Source organism: Mirounga angustirostris, unplaced genomic scaffold, assembly GCF_029215605.1.
Source record: "Mirounga angustirostris isolate CCGP_5_RB_7025 unplaced genomic scaffold, mMirAng1.0.hap1 SCAF_3, whole genome shotgun sequence".
Taxonomy (NCBI): Eukaryota; Metazoa; Chordata; class Mammalia; order Carnivora; family Phocidae; genus Mirounga; species Mirounga angustirostris.
Genome location: NW_026991711.1, coordinates 7789672 through 7809994, shown reverse-complemented (window position 1 = coordinate 7809994; position 20323 = coordinate 7789672). Strand labels below are relative to the sequence as shown.

The 20323-nt window shown below is 35.8% G+C and overlaps 1 pseudogene; it reads right to left on the bottom strand.

The window, feature by feature from the left end:
- The window catches only part of LOC123839273 (glycoprotein-N-acetylgalactosamine 3-beta-galactosyltransferase 1-like), a 58103-nt pseudogene that overhangs the window by 1343 nt on the left and 36437 nt on the right, over positions 1 to 20323 (bottom strand).

Sequence of the window (20323 nt, the reverse complement as noted above, 5' to 3'; positions counted from 1 at the left end):
GAGGATGAACGTGCACATCTCCTTATGCTCCCTTTTGAAACTGTTCTGGGCGCCTGGGTGGCTTAGTCGTTTAGCGTCTGCCTTTGGCTCAGGTCATGATCCCAGGGTCCTGGGATCGAGCCCCACATCAGGCTCCTTGCTCATCAGGGAAGCCTACTTCTCCCTCTCCCACTCCCCCTGCTCTCTCGCTGTCTCTCTCTCTGTCAAAAAATAAAAATATTTTTTTAAAAAAAGAAACTGTTCTAATGCTACAGTGAAGAGATATTTAAAATAAATAAATTGAAATTATTAGGAAATACTATTTTGAGTAGAGATACAGCATAATATATCATTTTAACTTGATCAATCTGGTTTCTGTGTTGAGAACAGACAGAAAAGAAGGTAAAAGCAGAGCAGGTCTATCAGTTGATAGCATCTGTGATAACATAGATGAGGGAAGATCAGGGCTTTGCCTAGGGTGGTAGTAGTAAAGATGGAAAGAGTGGTGGGATCTTAAATCTGAATATAATTTGGAGGCAGGACTAATAGGATTTGCTGCTGGACTGAGTGAAAGGCAACAGTCTATGACAAAGCCAAACAAGATCTTTACTAGTGGTAGAAGCAGATTTTTCCTTAGTTCTTCCTTCCTCCCTCCCTCGTTCCTCCCTCCTTCCCTCCTTTTTCTTTCTTCTTTCTTTCTTTCTTTCTTTCTTTCTTTCTTTCTTTCTTTCTTTCTTTCTTTCTTTCTTTCTTTCTTTCTTTCTTCTTTCTCGGGGGTGTGCTTTTATACATGGTAAGCTGGAAACATCCACTAGACGTCTGAGTAGAAATGTTGACTAAGCAGTTGAATGTGACACTCTGGAATTCAGAGGAAGGGTTTAGCCTAGAGATGGAAATCTGAAGCTATGAGATTAGGTGATGTCATGAGGGGTTTGAGTTTGAATAGAAGACAGTTCTGGGGCTTACAAGCATTTGGAGGTCAGAGCACAAGAGGTGAGATCAGAAAAGCAGATTGAGAAACAAAGGCTAGAACGCCAGGTGTTTCCTGAAATCCAAAGGAAAAAACTGTTTCAGAGCTAGATTACACCAAATGTTGATGTTCGAGTCACATGGTAACTGGGAATTAGTCTTCTTATTAATGGCTTTGCAAGCATGATGAAAATGAAATCATGATCGAGGAGGATTCAAGAGAAAATGTGAAGAGTTCAGTTGAAGAGATCAAGTCTGTCCAGACAACATTTTGTAGAGATTTGCCTTAATGGGGAGTTGGGGTAGGAGGAAGAGAAGTAGAGAAATGTGGGAACTGACTTTAAATATATTGAGAGGGTTTCCTCTTTTTAAAAATGTAAGAAAAGTGTTTGATAATCATAATGACCCAGTAGAAGTGCAGAAGATGCAGAAAATGGAGAAGTGCTATAGCAGTGCCTAGTGTGGCCAAGGTCTGTTGGGCAGGAGGAGAGGAAAACATATGAGTGCAGGGAGTTCACCTGTACTTACAGGAGACAGGGAAGAGTGTTGAGGATGTGGGGTCAATGTGTCTTATCTGAGAGCTTCTCAAGGCCTTCTCTCCTACCTACATTGGTTTTCTCAGGAAAATAGGAAGCAAGGTCAGCTGTGAGTGATGACTAGAAGGAAGATGTTAAAGGTTTGAAGAGAGAGAAGTGAAAGGGAGTGTTAGGGATGTGGGAAGTGAATGGGCCAAGTAAATGGGAGATGAGCTCTGGGTAGGATGCAAAATAACACAAACTCTAACACCGAACACTGATCAGAACCAAGGTGGGATAAGAGCTCATCAAGAAAGAAGGTAAATGAAGGCATATGTGCAAGAGAAGGCAAGGGGAGAAAGAGCGATGGCAGAAGGGCAACAGATACCAAGAGACATGTAATTTGTATAAAAACAAGTGAATACTTAATCAGATACAAGAGCCAAAGGGTTGCCTGATATAGGGACAGTGATTTTAAAATCTTGTAGAACAGTTCATTCTTTATATGCATGAATAGATTTGATAAAAACAAACTTTGAAACTATTTAATATTTAAATAGTAAAAAATAGGATAAGAGAGAAAAAAGTGTATGTTCATTTGTAATAAATAGATAGATAAATAGAGTTATATGTTTAGCTGTTTGAATAAATAATGTACAAGTTTATTTATTTATACTTCATGCTCTTCTTAACACCAAAAAGGATCTGAGATATAAGCAGAATTGTCAATTTAGTAATGAAGCATCATCACAATTAATAATGTGGTCATATATTTCAGTGAACAGAAGTATCAGCTGGACTAACACACCTAATTATTAAAACATGGCAATAAAAAATAAGATTTTTTTCTTTGTAAAGGACATCCACATTCCATGAATCAAAAAGTTAGAACCAAAATATAGCTGCAGCAAATGCAGAGAAAAATAGTTTTCTCATCTACCACTTATGAAAACCTGCATTTTATCAGCCAAATCCTCCTAATTAACATATCAAGACCATTGTTACTATCATCTTTTAACAAGAAGATTATACACACGAAGTTCTGTGGATTACCCCGCTATCAAACCATAGTGAATTTCCAAGAAATTAAAATATAAAAAACAGTAAATTTGTTGGGAAATGCTTACAGAGGGTGCCATGATCTTTGAAAGAACAGAGGTCTTCTGCACTTAGGAATCTCGCTTTGGTTCTGACTTCTGGTGTCCTGGTAGCTTCCAGTCTTAGATGGTAGATTCACCAGTTCACCCATGTTCCCACAGACCTAGGATCTGGTGTCCATGATGCTTGGACCTGGAGGGAATATTCAGGAATTCTCCTCAGACCTATCTCATAGACCATGATGAAGAGTAGGTTGCTGAGCAGTGACGTGGACCACAATTGTTTTTACTCTGCAAGCGTTCTGAAAAAAGAGCTGATTTAATCTCCATAACACTAACTATGGTTTATTGTATACCCGGAGCCTTAGTTATAATTTCAAACCAAGAACAAGGTCCTCCTGCGTGTGACATCCAATGAGCCATGAAAGGAACTAAGTACATTCACTGCCCTGGAGAGATTCCAGCAGCTTCTCCACATGAGATCAGTATATAACAGATGGGACCAGGGTGACTGATTTAATTAGACTATTTTAATAGCAGAATGGAGAACATTGTACAGCTCTATCAGTTAGGAGGAAGGCCATTAAATGCACCAAAGTAATTGTTTCATTGGGAGGATGTGTCAAATGAAATATATCTACATGTAATATATATATTTAATTTGAAGGGAATTTCAGATGATGATTATGAAAACGAAATCATTATATAACATATGATGGTTATCCAAATCTTTATGAGAAATGAAGCTTTAAAGCTCCTCAAATATTTATCTTGTCTTATTAATTGAAGTATCCTGCTGCTTTAAGCTCCTTTTGACCTAGTCACTGTTGTCCTCTAGACTTTAGCATGATTCATTAGAAGAGGAAGTGTTTTTTTCAGTCTGTTCAGAAAAATAGACATTTTTGAGATAAAAATGTTTTATAGTTTATAAAATATACAGCATTTATCTAGACTTAGTGAACTCTCTAAAGGAACTAATAATGCAAAAATGAAGTTCTTTAGGGGAAGATAGCATCCTGCACTATGCTCTTGAATGAATTTTACAAAAGCAGAAACAAATTAATCTTTTAATTATTATTATTTAACCATAAAATACTTGAAGGTTTTTATTGAAAAATTTGCTATTAGCCTGAAATTTATACTAAGGATTAGTGTCTCAAAAAAATGTTGTCTGCTAATCCCGAGGGATATTATATTATATATTACCTCCCAAATAGTATCTACAATTTTATTTTGAACAAATCCTATATCTAGTATAATAGAGCAAGTCTTCCTATGTTAATGAATGATTGCCATAACACAAGGCTTAGCACCATGGTGCTTAATGGAAATTGAATTAATGCAATAATAGAATTTATGTCAATTGGCCTTAGTAGAATCTGTTGTTCAGTTTCTCATCAAGCAGCAATAAGAGAAAAAAAAGTGTCTTTTTTTACTGAACCAGGCTCAGTCTTATTCATGTATACCTGATAGATTTTTTTTTTTTTAATTTCCTTCACAGATCAACATAAGTAGGTTTAAGGGGAAGATAAAATGGGATTATCTATCTATCTATCTATCTATCTATCTATCTATCTATCTATCTATCTCCATTTATCTATCTATCATCTAATCATCTATCTATCATCTAACTACCTACCTACCTATTTATCTGTATCTATGTATCTAAAAGCCATTTTCTTTAGAAATAAAAAAGGAATGGTATATATTTTACATAGTAATAAAATTTCTTGCATTATCTTCTTGAAATAAAGAATTTAATTGATGAATTTCTTTTTTAAGTAACTGGTATACACATTCATCACCTATCACTTAAGGTATAATGGTAAATGCTTAGTATTAAATTCTAGAGAGGAGTGAAAATAACAGAGGTAAGGAGAAAACTGTAGACTCTTTGTAGTAGCCAGGAGAGATCTTTGCTGTGAGAATCCAGAAAGTATCATAGAGTCAAAGATCCTATGGGGGGTTTGATCAGGAGGTTACCAAGCCGGCAATAGTTTTCTTCAGACCCAAAGCTCAAACGAACTACAAAACCTCTCTTACTGCCCCAGCGCAAATCACATTTCAAATGAGACAAAACTCAGTAAGCTATGCTAATGGCACTTAGTTAAAGAAACTGGCAGCCATGCCATTATTCCACAGAAAGCTTGTTGAAGGAGAATATATGCCCCCACATTATTGTTGTGCACAAATTGTCACAGTAGCTAGGAGTAACAGCTTAGCTAGCATTATATGAATCACTGATAAATATACTAATCTTATTTGACCCTTGAACATTAGCAGATGGTAAAAGTCAAGAATTCTCTGTAGTTTGTATTGACTTCAATTTTTTCACAACTAACAGTTTAGGACAAGAACAATGTCCACGCAATAGAGTATCAAAAAATAAACCAAAGTGGGATGTGGTGAGGAGAGAATTGAATACCACCTGATGGTGATGCCCTAAGAGTTGCATCAATTTTTATGTGAGAAGGACCAAAGATTAATCAGAATCACTTTATCTGTTACCCATGTTTTGATGTATAAATATTTCTTATTCAGTTATTCATTTAATAAACTACATGTGATTCCAAGAGTATGTTTTAGTCATTTTCAAGGTAAGATTTTGCTTTAAAAAAAAAATAGTCCTGGTTTAAAAGCTTTGTCCAGTTTTACTGAAGAGCCATTGACAATTGCAGTCTAATGCTCTGGTATCAAGAACGATCAGGGGTGCCTGGGTGGCTCAGTCGGTTAAGTGTGCCTTCGGCTCAGGTTATGATCCTGGAGTCCCGGGACTGAGTCCCATGTTGGGCTTCCTGCTCAGTGGAGAGTCTGCTTCTCCCTCTCCCTCTGCTCCTTCTCTCTCTCTCAAATAAAAAAAAAAATAAAATCTTAAAAAAAAAAGAATGATCAGAAAAGACAGGTGCATCTTAAGACATGCGGCTTTATTCACACCCAGTCCAGAACGAGTCTGCTCTGCATTGCACCCACTTGGTGCCAAGGTGTGGCTCTTCACTTTCCACTTCTTCTGTCTGACCCAGTGCTTTCCTTAGCTCTGTAATGTTCTTCCCCAGATGTACATACAGCAACCCTGAGTCTGAAGGGTATGGTATAAAAAGCCTTGTCTTTATTTTTTCCCCTCATCACAAATGCAAAGATTTAGAGTAAAACTTTATAAGGCACGCCAAAGATAGAAAAACAATTGGGTCATTTTTTAATGCCCTTCTTAGGACTGATTCTGTGCTAATGCAATAATAAACCACTAAAAAGAAGTGTATCCATATTAAAATCGCTTTTCCATTTTCCCTCTATAAAATATGACAAATGGAATAGTTATTTATATTACCAATAACTGAATTAGTTCCAGGCTTTTGAGATCTTCTGTAAATGTTTACAGAGTTAGTGAAGGAATGAAGCCAACCAACTATTCTGAGCCTATGTGAAAATGATACTAATATCTGGTTGTTAATAAAACTGAAGCTTTGGGCTATGATTATTGAGGAACAGGTATTAGTTTCATCATGATATATCTTGTCCTTCCTTCTGCCTCTGTTAGAGTGAATATATTGTATTCTGACCTGTCCTGTGTAGGACATTAACTAGAATGTATTAAAATTAAGCCCGTTAACCTATACTCATTAACACATTAAAGTAATCTTATAAAAACATGTCTGGGGAGTCAATACCCAATATATGCAGAGTGTTTTTTAAAATGCATGAGCCCTTTTAACTATTTACTGAGACAAGATGTGATTAAAAAAAAAGTAAATTGAAAAGTGTCATTAGATGTCAAGATAATTAATATTCAACTGAGAAGATGTATTTAATTAAAAGCTCTAAATCTGGAAAAATGAGGGAGTGTAGTGGTCTGTGGCTGTGTTCAAAGGCTTAAAGACAGCAAGTTCTTGAGTGCATTACATTTGGCTACTAAATCATTTAACTAATTATATGTTTGCAGTACACATTTTAATTACTAGGTGATATCTTATTGGTTCTGTGTCAGTAATGAAGAAGTTTAGGCCAATAGTTCGAGAAGTTTTCAATTGCCAATTCCGATAGAAATTGTAAGTGGCCTCTTAATGAGTACTCCAGATACACTGATTCATATTCTAGCAATTGATATCTAGTGCCCTGGTTACTGGAGATTTGACAGTACAATTCAGAAATCGCAAAGTTATCAGGATATTGAGATCTTCCTTTCTAAGAGGGAAAATATCTCCTCAACATAGTTATAACATGATTAATGCTTAGTTCAGGTAAGTCAATTTCTTATTAAATTGAATATATAGGTCAATGCATGCAACCGGATATAAAGGGTTTCCTCCATTTGTTGGTTTCAAATTCTGGCTATCCAAATAAGAGGATTAAACATGATCCTAATTTATCCAGTGGGAATGTAAATGCTAAAAGTATCTAAATAACTCACTATTCTGAAAATATATTTTTAATGATCCTACATTGTTGAATCCTACCATTGAATCAGAAGAAGAGTAATTTGCAATAATGGGCAGTGATGGCCATGGTATAATCAATGGGATTGTAAATAGCCAGTTGGAGAAGTCATGGAGGTCATTAGTAAGATACAGTAGGGTAACTGACCACTAATGGTCACAGGGGTGTTTCTACCATCACTGGATAGTAGAAGACCTTTGAGATTTCTTGCATGTATTTAATTAGTGGGGATACTAGTGATGATGATAATAATACCACTAATTGCTAATGTTTCAGAGTGATTCCTATACACCAAGTAGCATTCCTGTAATTTTACATGTTTTCTCTACTGATTATCTCCACTAATCTTATAAGGTAGTATTCTGAGGAACTGAGGTACAGAGGAGGTAGCTGGTTTTCAAGATCCCAGAATTAGAGAATGATAAAGCTAAGGGAGTTGATGTGGACAGTGTGATATCTTTTTATATACACAGTACACCCCCCACCCCCGCACATAATCATACACATTGCCAAACTATTTCTCTTTAAATGTCTGTTAACCTTGTGACATTTTCAAATCTAGATATAATGTTAACCAGAAAAGATCAGACACCAACTATTAAGAAATCATTGATATTGCACAGCAAATGTGATAAATGGTACATTTTATTAAAGGGAAAGTGTCAAAAATAAAGGCAAAGTATCAACATTGCATAAAAAGAATTTTAAACATGAACTATTTAACTAATGATTTTTAAGATACTCCTGATAATTCACAACATTTTAATGGAAATGATTAATTAAATACTGAAAAGAGTACAAATCCTCAAGTATCTTCCCTTGACTCTTCTTAGAAGTGAGAGACTGGAGCTCTGTGTTGGAACTGTACTTCCACAAGTGACAATTCAATATGTATTTCTGTTTGGTTCAATACTGTGCTTTATGTCTTAAGCCGAGAGGAAAGAGCATAAAAATTGTATTTCACAGACACATGGTGTATTAATTTACTATTGTGACTGTAAAAAAAATGACAAATTTAGTGGATTAAACAACATATATTTATTCTCTTATAATCTATAGGTGGAAATCCTAAAATCAAGGTGTCAGCAGACCTGTGTTCCTTCTGGAGGCTGTGGGGGAGAATTCATTTTCTTGCCTTTCCAGCGTCTATAGGCTACCTGTATGCCTGGTCTCTTGGCCCCTCCTCCATCTTCAAAGATGGTAGCATAGCATCTTAAACCTCTGTCTCTCTCTCTGTCTCACCTCTGCTTCCTCTGTCACAGAAGGACGTATGACAGGACCCTTAAGATTGCATTGGACCCTCTTGGATAATCCAGGTCCATCTCCCCCACTCAGGATCCTCAGGATCCATCTCTAATTTAATGACATCTGCAAATTCCCCTTTGCCCTGTAAGATAACATATTCACAGGTTCTGGGGATCAGTACATGGACATTTGGGTGGCACCATTCTGTCTACCACATATAGATAGAAAGATAATAGGAAGTGTAAATTAGCCTAGACCTTAAAGCCCATAAACATGTCCTTTCATCGCTAATCGCGCTAAATTTTAGCAATTAGCCTAGAATGTCTCTTTTGCCTTATGACTGTGAAGTAAACAGGAATTTGGAGAAGTTCTCTCACTTAGGATCCCATTGTGAATGTTTTCAAATAATAGCTTTAAGTGATGAAAACCTATTAAAAAAAAAAAAACAATATGATGTGCTCTATCCTACCTGTTTGACAAGTCATCATCAAACTATTCTGTATATGTGAGATGAAAGGTCCAACTGCTGTGCTCTGGAAGGGGCCACAGTGGCCTGGCAGGTGTGCTGAGGTGAAGGCTACCACTGGGTGGGGCTCAGGGGCTATGGGAGTAGCCCACCCTGGCTGTGAGCTGGCACCCACCACAAGGAGCCTGGTCTGTTTACACCAGCACACTGAACACACCTTATCATTTCTGTGTGCTCCTGGCTTACAAAAATATGGGAAAGCGCTCACTCAAACTAACAATCTAACCGTGTTAGTCTTAGTGCCTCAGTCTTAGTTCTCTGCCTCACATTTTGAAGTATTTGTCAGCCATGTGTCTTAACATGGCATATGATGTCTTTCATGATCCACTGCCTTCCTGAATCTGCTATTCATCTCTTTTCCACAACGTTTCTCTTCCAACTCCAGCATTTCTGATGTAAGCAAATTCGAGAAATGCTGTTAGAGAAGTTTTTCTTCTCTAAAAAAACAAAACAAAACAAAAACAAAAATAAAAAACATAAGTGTGTTGTAGCCCAATGTTCATATTATTTTCAATGATGAGCATTTATTTAAAAGTAACAATTGGGATTCCATATGCATGGAGCAGGCATTTCTAGTTCAAGCTTATCAGAGTCTGAGTATGAAGTCCCATATTTAAGACTTACTGTGTGCCTTTTAGAAACATTGTGTTATCTTACTTGATCCTCTTAACGACTCTGTAATGAACTAGGTCTTAACTTTCTTAAATCATATTTTATTTAATAGAATTGCAGTGGGCATTTTAACTAATGTTTTACTTCAAAATTAATTATCTTTCCACTATAGTCCACCCTAGGATCATTTAGCTTAACCCATTTATTTTACACAAGAGAAACCTGAGGAGCTGAGTCTTTAAGTAACTTGCCCTTTCCTACGTACTTGACATCACTAAATTTACACAGAATATTAACCCAAGGAGAAATTTCACTTGAAGGACCAGTCGAAAAAGAACATATGATTAAGCACGATGGTACCTGGCTCACCTAATATGTCTATGACTTTTCTTCAGTTGTTTTTAACTCTAATCAAATGTGGAAGTGTTCTAAACTGAAAGTGGTAAATTTTCCAAAATCCTTTTTGAAGACTAATAACGCATGTAGCTTTCCATCTCCTGAGTCTAGAGCCCATAGCTACTGGTTTACTGCTGGTGGATACAGGTGGGATTTTCTTTTCCTTTTGTTGTTGTTTTGTTTTGTTTTTGGACTGTAGCTAAAATTTTATGATAAACAGCTCTTCTTGACATTAGTGAGAAGCATGAAGCAATTCATTCTACAATAGAGTAAAGCTCTAGCCTATTATTACTTTAGGGGTTCTTAACCTGGGCTCCACTAAACACTAAGAGATTTGTGGATAGACTTTTGGGGATTTATAAACTTGGATGAGAAAAAGTACAGCTTTATTTTTACTGTCCTTTAACTGAAATTTAGCATTTCATTTGATGTTAAATATAGGCAATAAAACACAGTAGTCCAAGCAATTCTAGGTGACTTTGTCAACAATAGAAATCAGAAATTTTCATGTTATATTCAAGTTACTGATGATATCAAAAAATACTGTGTATACTCACCACTACTTTGAAATTATGGAAGTTATTAATTGTTAATATGTTAGCTTTATTTCAATAAGTTGCTTTTCTTTGTAATCCTATGCTTATTATGTTATGCACTTAAAAATGTTAGAGATCCTTGGGCTCTTTTCATAATTTGGCTATTGTTGATAATGCTGCTATAAACATTGGGGTTCATGTATCCTTTTGAATCAGTATTTTTGTATCCTTTGGGTATATACACAGTAGTGCAATTGTTGGATCATAGGGTGGTTCTATTTTTAACTTTTGGGGGAAACTCCTTACTGTTTTCCAGAGTGGCTGCACCAGTTTGCATTCCCACCAACAGTGTAAGAGGGTTCCTCTTTCTCTGCATCCTGGGCAACACCTGTCTCCTGTGTTATTATTTTTAGCCATTCTGACTGGTATGAGATGACATCTCATTGTGGCTTTGATTTGTATTCCCCTGATGATGAATGATTTGAGCATCTTTTCATGTGTCTGTTGGCCATCTGTATTTCTTCTTTGGAAAAATGTCTATTCATGTCTGCTGCCCATTTTTTAACTGGATTATTTGGTTTTTGGGTGTTCAGTTTTATAAGTTCTTTATATATTTTGGATTCTAACGCTTTTTTTTAAGCAGGAGAAAACAAATATGATATCTTTTTTATTATACTTTTTAAATTTAAATTCAATTAATTAACATATATTATTAGTTTCAGAGGTAGAGGTCAGTGATTCATCAGTCTTATATAATACCCAGTGCTCATTACATCACGTGCCCTCCTTAATGTCCATCACCTAGTTACCCCCATCCCCTTGCTCTCCTTACCTCCAGCAAACTTCAGTTTGTTTCCTATGATTAAGAGTCTCTTATGGTTTGTCTCCCTCTCTGATTTTGTCTTGTTTTATTTTTTCCTCTCTTCCCTATGATCCTGTTTTGTTTCTTAAATTCCCACATATGGATGAGATCATATGATAATTGTCGTTCTTTGATTGAATTATTTCACTTAGCATAATACCCTTTAGTTCCATTCGCGTCATTGCAAATGGCAAGATTTCATTTTTTGACAGCTGAGTAGTGTTCCTATATATAGATGTGGTCTCTCTCTCTCTCTCTATATATATGTGTGGTATATATATATAAATATGCAGATGTGATTGATATATATATATATATATATATATATATATATATATATATATATATATATATCTTTTTTATCCATTCATCTACCATTGGACATCTGGGCTCTTTCCATAGTTTGGCTACTCTGGACATTGCTGCTATAAACATTGAGGTGCAGGTGCCCCTTCAAATCACTACATTTGTATCTTTGGGGTAAATACCCGGTAGTGCAATTGCTGGGTCAGAGGGTAGCTCTATTTTCAACTTTTTGAGGAACCTCCATACTGTTTTCCAGAGTGGCTTCACCAGCTTGCATTCCCACCAACAGTGTAAGAGGGTTCCCCTTTCTCCGCATCTTTGCTAACATCTGTTGTTTCCTGTCTTGTTAATTTTAGCCATTCTGACTGGTGTGATATCTCACTGAGGTTTTGATTTGTATTTCCTTGATGCTGAGTGATGTTGAGCACCTTTTCATGTGTCTGTTGGCCATTTGGATGTCTTCTTTGCAGAAATGTCTGCTCATGTCTTCTGCCCATTTCTTGATTGGATCATTTGTTCTTTGGGTGTTGAGTTTGATAAGTTCATTATAGATTTTGGATACTAGCCCTTTATTTGATAAGACATTTGCAATTATCTTCTCCCATTCTGTCGGTTGTCTTTTGGTTTTATTGACTGGAAGAATAAATATTGTTAAAATGTCTATGCTATCTAGATCAATCTATACATTCAATGCAATCCCTATCAAAACACCAATATCAACTTTTTTCACAGAGCTGGAACAAATCCTAAAATTTGTATGGAACCAGAAAAGACCCCAAATAGCCAAAAGAATGTTGAAAAAGAAAACCAAAGCTGGTGGCATCACAATTCCAGACTTCAAGCTCTATTACAAAGCTATAATCATTAAGACAGTATGGTACTGGCACAAAAACAGACACATAGATCAATGGAACAGAATAGAGAACCCACAAATGGACCCTCAAATCTATGGTCAACTCATCTTCAACAAAGCGGGAAAAGAATATCCAATGGAAAAAAAGATAGTCTCTTCAACAAATGGTGTTGGGAAAATTGGACAGCCACATGCAGAAGAATGAAACTGGACCATTTCCTTACACCATACACAAAAATAGACTCAAAATGGATGAAAGCTCTAAATGTGAGATAGGAATCCATCAAAATCTTAGAGGAGAACAGAGGCAGCAACCTCTTTGACCTCGGCTGAAGCAATTTTCTTGCTAGACATGTCTCCAAAGGCAAGGGAAATAAAGGCAAATATGAAGTATTGGGACTTCATCAAGGATTCTAGCCCTTTAACAGATATTTCATTTGCAAATATCTTCTCCCATTCCATAGATTGCCTTTTAGTTCTGTTGATTGTTTCCTTCACTACAGAAGCTTTTTATTTTGAAGTCCCAATGATTTATTTGTGTTTTTGTTTCCCTTGCTTAGTAAGATATCTATCTATCTATTCTATTTTATATATATATAATGGAACCTTGCACAGTCACCAAGATGAATGAAATCTTTCCTCTTGCAATGATGTGGATGGAGCAAGAGAGTATTATGCTAAATGAAATAGGTCAGTCAGAGAAAGACAAATACTGTATGATTTCACTCATATGTGGAATTTAAGAAAAAAAAAAAACAAGTGAACATTAGGGAAAAAGAGAGGCAAACCAAGAAACAGACTCTTAAGTATAGAGAACAGACTGATGGTTACTGAAGGGGAAATGGTCAGGGGACTGCGCTAAATGGGTGATGAGTATTAGGGAACCCACTTGTTGTGATGAGCACTGGGTGTTGTATGTAAGTGATGAATCACTTAACTCTACACCTGAAACTAATATTGCACTATATGTTAACTAGCTAGAATTTAAATAAAAACCTGGGAGGGAGGAGTTAGAGATCCTTGAGCTTCACTGGATTACCAAAGGGATCCATGGCTAAAAATTACTGAAATGAAATAGTAAGAATTATCCGTACATATTTCTTTTTCTCTGGACTTAGTAGGAATGAACCTAAAGTGTGATCAGTGCCCTTAAATTGCCCAGCTTCTCTTCTCACAGTTGGGTAGAAAACTGAAATATGACTTCTTATCTCTTCCTCTGCCTTTTCTCTCTGAGAACTGAACTCAAGCAACCATTAGTAATTCATTCATCACAATATAAGGGAGGTGTGTACTAACTATTTGTATGTCTGATGTCTTTATTTATTTATTTAGAAGCCACAGAACTCAATTTCCATGTTATTGTCTATAAGGCAATAAATATTATAATGCATATGCTCACAATGTGCATAATTCCTCCAAATGTCTAGGTTCTCTAGAATTCCACACAGCTAATGTTTTTGTGCACTACAACACCCTAAATCTCACAGTTTTCTTTCACTGGTAGCACCATTCTGGTTCAAGAAACACTGGTGCCATTACACTAAAGCTCCAAATCCCAGAACAGAAGGGAGATGAACTTTGGAGTCAGAAAGAGTCAAAGTTAGGGAGCTCAGTGTTAAAGACAGGGACGAGAGTACATGGATGCAACATCCTCTGGGATCACACAGGAGTGGGGAAGGAATCCCAAGAGCTTTACCTAAAATTGCAGGTTTCAAATAAAATAATTAACTGATATTTCATTTTTTTTCTTAAATGTCAAATAAATAGAATTTGTCCACAAATGAGATTTTTTATAAAATCAGTATTAAAGAGGGCACGTTCTGCATGGAGCACTGGGTGTTATACGCAAACAATGAATCATGGAACACTACATCAAAAACTAATGATGTAATGTATGACGATTAATATAACATAATAAAAAAAATCAGTATTTTTGATTACATCATACTGACAATTACAAATTTTAGTACAGAGAGTGTCCCTAGTGGTATTTTATTATTCGATCTTGTCAGATATATTGAGCTTCTTGGATTTAACTCCCATTCAGGTCCATTAACTCTATTTTGGATTAGGGCCACAGATGCATCCCGATCAAGGCTATTTATGTCACAAACTTTACCACAAGTCCCAAAGAATACTCAGTAGAGGAGTTTGCTTAGATAGTTATGGGTTAATTATCACTAGTAGAAACTTAGTTTGTCATTTATGAGTAAAACTAATATTCTTTTCTTAAGACCCCTCTCTGAGAGTTTATATGAGATCTCTAGAGAGGTTTAAAGTACAGAATGAGTAATTAAAAGTGGAAGCAGAAACTAATGAGTTGTACACTTAAAATAAATTAAGATGATAAAGTGTATCTTATTTGTATTTTACTATAATTAATATTAATAAGTAATAAAATTAAAAAGTAGTAGAAGCAGAAAGAGCTGTTAGTTTCTATTCAAATTTGCTCCATTGAAGGCATGAAGCTTTGGTCTGAATTTGCCAATCTAGACACTATGTCCCAATTAAAATTTGAAACTTTGTGAAGGGGCATGTGATAATATATGTCATCTGTTCAGGGCAATGCCTATTTCTGTAAGCATCTCCAGAAACTATTTAGCTGGCACTTGGGACATTTTATAAAGTTAAAATTTAAAAAAAGGTAAAATGGGACTTTATTTTCTTTGACTAAATTTAAAATAATCCAAAAACGGCAAAGAAAACCTAAATAATCCCAACTCAAATACATGATTTAAATGTGGATATTTCAAGATGAAACTTGGTCAATTTATGATTCTTTCCATTTGATATTTTATTCCATTCTTCCTTAGCTTCTCTAAGTAACTACAAATAATGGTATTGTCATGGCATTAGGAAAAGGTGTCTGTCTCAGTATCATCTTCTGTCCATGACAATACTTATTAAGATGGAACTCAATTAGCCAGCTGTTGGGGCACCTACCACAGAATCTGGTCTTGATGCTAAGGACCCTGCTGTGGCTTCTAGGCATAAGTCCAGGCACTTAGATATTTTGCTTAGTTCTCCCAAGACCAGGTTCTTCCCCTCCATTATCCCTCTCAGCTCTACTCCTTTTCCTCACCCCATTGTTCCAATTATTGATTATTCATGACAAAGTGCCCCAAATTTAGTGGCATAAAACAACTATTTTATTATACTTTTGGATTCTGAGAACAAGGAATTCAGAAAAGGCCCAGCAGGGACAGCTTGTTTCTATTCTGAGCTATTTTGGGCTTCATCTGGAATACATGAAGTCTGGAGACTTGAATCATCTAAAGACTTTTCTCTTACTCACTTGTCTGAAAGTCGATGCTGGCTGTTGGTTGTAACCTCATCTGGGCCTGTTGGCCTGACACCTACATGTAGCTTCTCTTGGCTGCTTGGTCTTCCTCACAGCATGGATGGCTGGGTTCCAAGAACAAAAACATTGAAGAGAAACAGGCAGAAGTTGTTTGCCTCTTATTACTTAGCATTGGAATCCCATCATGTCACTTCTACTGTTTGTAAGCCCACCAGCTTCAAGAAGAAACACAGACCCTACTTCTTGATGGTAGGCCTGTCAGAATCACATAGTAAAAACAGCATGTGGAATGAGAGTGCTTGTTGCAGTCATAATTGGAAAATAGCATCTGCCATACCCCCCTCTTAGGGACTTGATTCCTTCTCTACGCAGGTCAAGATTATCAGAATTTTCTGAAGCTACCTTTATGTCCATAGCCTTATCTATTTTCCTGGTTTGGCACCATAATGTGGAGCTCCTCCTTCATAATGTGGAGGTTTTCACATCCATGGGCTACAGGTGAAGCATATGGAAGACTTCTCCTCTAGTCTCAGATTTCCCTTAAACATATATGGGTCCAGCCATTCCCACTGGACAAAGCCAAGGGATAGCAGTGTTGGGCTTCTTCTTGGGTACCATCAGGCTCTAAAGACTAGTCACTTCTCTAGCTTTCTTCTCCCTGCAAATCTATTGAGATTTTTATCTATCTGCTTGGGAAAAGGACTATTGTATCTGCATATTATCTTTCCTACTCTAATATCCGTTATTTACATTTCTCTCTGTTGTACATGTTTAAATGAATTTTTGAAATATCCAAATCATTTTTCTTTCCTCCAATTCCACATTTATATAAATCAAAAGTACATTCAAGGTATGACTCAGCTTTGGATTTTAAAAGCTGTTTTAGAAGTCAAAATCAATTATTCGACTATTTGTTTATATTCTGTTGTTGGTGTTTTCCCTTCTCAAGGCAATAACTCAGCACTATTTTAATGGTGGAGGAACAACAGGGTAAAAGAGAACTAGGAAAGAGAAAAATTGAGTAATGTTTCAAAATACTATCCTGCTACATTTGCAGAAAGACCATTAACTATTACACTTTCAATTGTATTTGGTAAAGAATAAGCTTCTTAATATAAATATAAGTAATATTTATTATGACTAAGTCATTCTAAAATATATTAATCTAACCCAAGAGATATGGAAAATTTCTAGTATCCTTTATATTTTTAATTATTTAAGATGTGATGAAATGATCTCTGCTTTCTGTAAATATTCAGTTTATGCCAGATTCCAGGGAAACCCAGAAATAGGGCTTTTTGCCCTACCTCATCTTTAAAAAAAAAAATTATTTAATTATTTGAGAGAGAGAGTGAGAAAGCACATGAGGTGGGGGAGAGCAGAGTCAGAGGATTTCAAGCAAACTCTGCACTAGGTATGGGGCTCAACACTGGGCTCGATCTCTCTAAGATCTATGAGATCATGATCTCGAGCTGAAAGCAAGCCTTGGATGCTCAACTGACTGAGCCCCCCAGGTGCCCCACTACCTCATCTTTTTATATTCTAATTTGATGCAACTTCTATTTGTTGTCTTAATACATGTCCCGTGTTTAAATTCAACTAATAACATATAATGCATGGTTTGCCAATCAGATGGATTTATACAAAAAATAAGTGTCAATTAGTTGTCAAGTCCTCATGGTCAAAAATTATGAGATTTACTATGGTCTTGCTGATTGATCCTTCTGCCTTCCTCTAAAATACTGGCATATGTAAGATTAAATTATGTGGTCAGGTGAAGCATCTATGATTATTTTGCTTAAATAGGCTATTAAACATGGAGAAGATAGTTATAGATACAGACTCAGAAACATTCTTAGTCTAACCAGAAACTGAGGAGTTTTCAGAAGATTAGTCTCCAAAACAGAGGAGATATATACTCATACTTGTTCCATTAGGACTTGTGGTTTCTGCTTCTGCATGTAAGGAGCTTGGAAGTAGCTACTCTATCCTAACAACAACTAAAAAGCTGAACAGACTGGAAAACCAACAACTCTTCTTGAATCCATAAAATAAGGAAGAATTCAGGACAAACCACCACCCCCAAGACTAGAGAGACAGATGAAAAAGGGAGTCAGAGCTTCTGTGAGCTTAAAAATAAGCCTGTTATATAAACTATGGACTTTGGGTGACTAGTGTATTAATGTAGGTTAATTGTAACAAATGTATCACTCTGGTGGGGGATGTTGAGAATGAGGCACTATGCATGTGTGGGGGAAATTTCTGTACCTTCGCCTGGGTTTTGCTAAACTAAAATTAAAACTAGAACCTAAAACTGCTCTAAAGTCTTAATAAAAATTAAAAAAAAATCTACTCTATTAATATAAAGTAAAAAAATACTTTTGAGGAAGACAAAGAATAGCTAAAAATATTCTGCAATAAAATTAGGTATTTCTTTAATTTTTAATTAGACTCTGAGTAGCTCCAACATGTTCACACACACATATGAAGAGAGAGAGAATGAGAACAGAGAAATTAAAATAAGTATAAAAACAAACAACAACAGCAACAAGACTAAATTAGTAATTGAAGGAAGTGTCTTTCACTTTTCTAAAATAGCAGTTCTCAAAATAAAATTTTCAGACCCTTGGGATTCCCTAGACACATTCATGGTAATAGTCAAACTATTTTCATAATAATACTAAGATGTTAGTTGTCTTTCTAATGGTGTTTGCACTCATGCCCACAAAAGCAATTTGGATAAAACTGCTAGTTTCTTAGCATGAATCATGGGAATAGCACCAAAATACTGTAGTCATTGTATTCACAGCCAGGAACTTGTAAGGAAGATAAAAAAAACAAAAAGAAACCAAGTATTTAAGAATGGCCAAGATGAAACATAAAAGTTATTCCTTTAATTAAATTCTAACTCCCTAGTAATACCTTGTGATGAAATGGAAACTCTCATGAAGCACTATTGCTGCATAAAAGATTTGTCAATGACTATATCAGGGCTCCTATACTTGTCCGAGTTGCAAGCTAAACTAACTGCTTTTATTTTTTCCCATAAAGCACCATTTTTACTTGAAAGAAAGACTGACAGAAGAACTATGTTATTCAGAACTGAGTATTTGGTGGACATTTTCTTGATAGTGAACCTGCTGCTTTAAAAAAAAAACATCTGATAATACTTGTTACCAATGATGAAATTCAAGATTTCAAAAGAAAATTAGAAATTTGGAAAGCTTGTATCCACCACTGGGAGACTGGTATATCTAATTCTTAAATAATTTTCTGATGATTGCTGGTAAAATTAATTAATGTGATTTTAATACTGTATAATGAAATGTCAACATCTGAAAGATCAGCATTACTCAATAAAACAATTCTTTCCAAATGATCTGTGCATGATGTTACATAATCATTTGTGGTTAAAAGATTTATTCAAAGTGGAAAATAGACCAGTGAATTTGAATGTAACAGTACAAAAAAAAATGATTTTTTTCTGTTTCCACACTTCATCCTCTATTTAAAAATGACCACTTCGCAAATTTTGGTATAGTGTTAAAGAAGAATATCCCTACTTATCTGAAAAAGGCTATTTATACCATCCCCACTGTTTCCAACCACATATCTCTGTGAGGCTGGATTTTGTTCATATACTTTAATCTAAATAGTTTATGGCAACATAAAGAATATAGAGGCAGGTATAAAAATCAAGACATCTTGGGGCACCTGGGTAGCTCAGTTGGTTAAGAGACTGCCTTCGGCTCAGGTCATGATCCTGGAGTCCCAGGATCGAGTCCCGCATCGGGCTCCTTGCTCGGCGGGGAGTCTGCTTCTCCCTCTGACCTTCCTCCCTCTCATGCTCTCTGTCTCTCATTGTCTCTCTCGCAAATAAATAAATAAAATCTTAAAAAAAAAAATCAAGACATCTTAAGAGAGACATTTAATAGATTTGCAAAAGTGAAAAGTAATGTTTTCATTAATTTTTAGTTTTAGAAAATATAGTTTTTCATAAAACCAACTGTTAGTTTTAAAGATTTCATTAATAAATAATTAAATTTTTTCTCACAACACTTAACAATATAAAAGGATATTGAGACAAAATTTAAAAAAAATTGCAAAAACACTTCTCCAAACAATTTCCAAACAGTTTGGTGTTGTGTATTTGTCAGGCAGATTGCTGTCATATCTGACCAATACGTCACTGCTCCCTCCTGAATATTGTTTTCATCCTTATCTCTCTTTATACTATTCTGATTTTCTCCTGCTCCCCTATTACTCCTTTCTAGTCTGTTCCAAATATTTTAAATGTTGGTGTCTCCTAAGGTTTACTCCTAGTCACATACCGTTTCTCCTCTAACTTTCCCCTGTTGGGTAGACCATCCATCTACCATGGATTGACCTACATTCTTAATAGGCATATCAAGAGTGTAAAGCTTTGACCATTCGTGGGCGATTCTTTGGGTTGTGTTTTCAATGTTTTCAGTGAATGACTCTGAGGACTGAGGTGAAATCTCCCTCAAAACAAAGAACAAACCGACTTCTCTTCCTATAGAAACAATAGATTTCTCAAGCTAGGTGTTCTCTTCTGCAGTACAATCTACTGCATGCACAAGTGTCCATCATGGACGGCTTGTGTCATCCTGTGGGATCTGAATGGCATAGCAAGCTGACAGAAATGAACGTGAAACTGGCTGCTTCTGCTCGTCT